This window comes from Balaenoptera borealis (assembly GCF_965194805.1).
Source record: "Balaenoptera borealis genome assembly, contig: HAP1_SCAFFOLD_2586, whole genome shotgun sequence".
In the NCBI taxonomy this organism is placed as follows: domain Eukaryota; kingdom Metazoa; phylum Chordata; class Mammalia; order Artiodactyla; family Balaenopteridae; genus Balaenoptera; species Balaenoptera borealis.
The window spans coordinates 14,156-17,780 of NW_028121763.1; positions in this window are offsets into that span (position 1 = coordinate 14,156).

Consider the following 3,625-nt stretch of genomic DNA (forward strand, 5'->3'; position numbering starts at 1 on the left):
TGCTCCATGGCCTTTGTCATCACAATGTTCCATGGCCCCTGTCATCACAGTGCTCCACGATACCTTTCATCACAATTCTAGATGACCACTGTCATCACAATGCCCCAGGACAGATGTCATCACAATTCGCCATGGTCCTTGTCATCACAGTGCTCCATGAACCGTGTCATCACAATGTTCCAGGACACTTGTCATCACAATGATCCATGATCCCTTTCATCACAATGCTCCATGAACCCTGTCATCTCACTGCTCCATAGCCTTTGTATTCACAATGCTCCATGGCCCCTGTAATCACAGTGCTCCATGACCCTTTTCATCACAATGCTCCAAGACCACTGTCATCACAATGCCCCATGACGCCTGCAATCAGAAATCTCCAAGGCCTCTCTTACCAAAAAGCTCCATGACCCCTGTCATCACAAAGTTCTCTGCCCATATCATCACAATGCTCCTTGTCACCTTTAATCACAATGCTCCATGCCCTTTCATCACAATGCTCCAGAATTCTTGTCATCGCAATGTTCCTTGACCGTGTCATCACAATGCTCCATAACCCTTGTCATCACAAAGCTCCATGACCCCTGTCATCACAATGATCCATGACTCCTTTCCTCACAGTGCTCCAGTACCCTTTTCATCACAATGCTCCATGCCCTTGTCATCACAATGCTCCAGGTCTGTTGTCATCACCATGCTTCATGCCCGTGTCATCACAATGCTCCATGAATCTTGTCTTCACAATGCTCCATGTCCCATGTCATCACAATGCACCATGACCCCTGTCATCACAATTCTCCAAGGCCCCTCTCATCACAATGCTCCACGACACTTGTCATCACATTGCTCCATAACACCTGTCATCACAGTGTTCCCTGCCCATGTCATCACAATGCTCCATGTCTGCTATAATCACAATGCTCCATGCCTGTTTCCTCACAATTCTCCAGAATTCTTGTCATCAGAATGTTCCATGACCGTGGCATCACTATGCTCCATGGCCCTTGTCATCACAATGCTCCAGAATTCTTGTCATCACAATGTTCCATGACCGTGTCATCACAATGCTTCAATACCCTGGTCATCAATGTTCTCCATGACCTTTGTCATCACAATGCTCTCTGTCGCTTTTCATCACAATTCTCAATGACAACTTTAATCACTATGCTCGCTGACCATTTTCATCACATGTCTCTATTGTCATTACAGTTCCCCATGGCCCCTTTCTTCACAATGCTCCATGATGCCTGTCATCACATAGCTCCATGGCTTTTGTTATCACAATGCTCCAGGACCAGTTTCATCACAATACTCCATCCCCCTTGTCATCACAGTGCACAATGAAACCTTTCATTACAATGCTCCATGACACTTGTCATCACAATACTCCATGGCCTTTATCGTCACAATGCTCCCAGGCACTTTTCATCACGATGCTCCATGAAAACTTTCATCACATTGCTCCATGACCATTGTCATCACAATAGTCCATACCCTTGTCAACACAATGCTGCATAATAGCTGTCATCACAATTCTCCATGACTGCTGTCATCACAATAATCCAGGACAATTTTCATAACAATGCTTCATGCCCCCAGTCATCACAGTGCTCCATGACACCTTTCATCACAATTCCTAGATGATCAATGTCATCACAATGCCCCATGACACCTGTCGTCACAATTCGCTATGACCCTTGTCATCACAATACTCGATGAACCGTGTCATCACTAGGTTCCAGGACACATGTCATCACAATGATCCATGACTACTTTCATCACAATGCTCCAATACACCTGTCATCACAATGATCCAAGGCCCCTGTTATCATATTGCTCCATGATCTCTTTCATCACAATGCTCCATGACCAGTGTCATTACCATGCTTCATGACGCCTGTCATCTCAATGCTCCATGGCCCCTTTCATCACAATGCTCCATGCCCTTGTCATCAAAATGCTCCAGAACTCTTGTCATCATAATGCGCCATGCCAATGTCATCAAAATGCCCCATGACACTTGTCATCACAATGCTCCATGGCCTTTGTCATCACAATGTTCCATGGACCCTCTCATCACAAAGCTCCATGCCCTTGTCATCAAAATGCTCCAGATCTCTTGTCATCATAATGCTCCATGCCAATGTCATCAAAATGCCCCATGACACTTGTCATCACAATGCTCAATGGCCTTTGTCATCACAATGTTCCATGGCCCCTGTCATCACAGTGCTCCATGATACCTTTCATCACAATTCTAGATGACCACTGTCATCACAATGCCCCATGACAGATGTCATCACAATTCGCCATGGTCCTTGTCATCACAATGCTCCATGAACCGTGTCATCACAAGGTTCCAGGACACTTGTCATCACAATGATCCATGATCACTTTCATCACAATGCTCCATCAACCCTGTCATCTCAATGCTCCATAGCATTTGTATTCACAATGCTCCATGGCCCTTTTAATAACAGTGCTCCATGACCCCTTTCATCACAATGCTCCAAGATCGCTGTCATCACAATGCCCCATGACGCCTGCCATCACAAATCTCCAAGGCCTCTCTTACCAAAAATCTCCACGACCCCTGTCATCACAAAGTTCTCTGCCCATATCATCACAATGGCCTTGTCACCTTTAATCACAATGCTCTATGCCCTTTCATCACAGTGCTCCAGAATATTTGTCATCGCAATGCTCCTTGACCGTGTCATCACAATGCTCCATGACCCTTGTCATCACAAAGCTCCATGACCCCTGTCACCACAATGATCCATGACTCCTTTCCTCACAGTGCTCCAGTACCCTTTTCATCACAATGCTCCATGCCATTGTCAGCACAATGCTCCTTGGACGCTCTCATCAAAATGCTCCGTCCCTTTTTCATCACAATGTTCCAGATAGCCTATCATTACAATGCTCCATGCCCGTGTCATCACAATGCTCCATGCCGTTGTCATCACAATGCTCCTTGTCACCTTTAATCACAATGCTCCATGCCCTTGTCATCACAATGCTCCAGAACACTTGTCATCATAATACTCCATTCCCGTGTCATCCCATTGCTCAATGACACTTGTCATCAAAAGGTTCCTTGGCCTTTGTCATCACAGTGCTCCATGATACCTTTAATCAAAATTCTACATGACCACTGTCATCAAAATGCAAGATGACCAATGTCATCACAATGCCCCATGACAAGTGTCATCACAATTCGCCTTGGCCCTTGTCATCTCAAGGCTGTATGAACCGTGTCATCACTAGGTTCCAGGACACTTGTCATCACAGTGATCCATGACCACTTTCATCACACTGCTCCATGAACTCTGTTATCTCAATGCTCCATGGCCTTTCTATTCACAATGCTCCATTGTCCCGATAATCGCGTTGCTCCATGGACACTTTCATCACAATGCTCCTTTACCACTGTCACCATAATGCCCCATGACGTCTCTCATCACTGTGCTCCAAGGCCACTCTCATCAAAATGCTCCATGATCTGTGTCAGCACAATATGGGATGACACTTTTCATCACAATGCTCCATGATCCCTGGAATCACAATGATCCCTGCCAATGTCATCACAATGCTCCAGGTCTCCTGGAATCACAATGCTCCA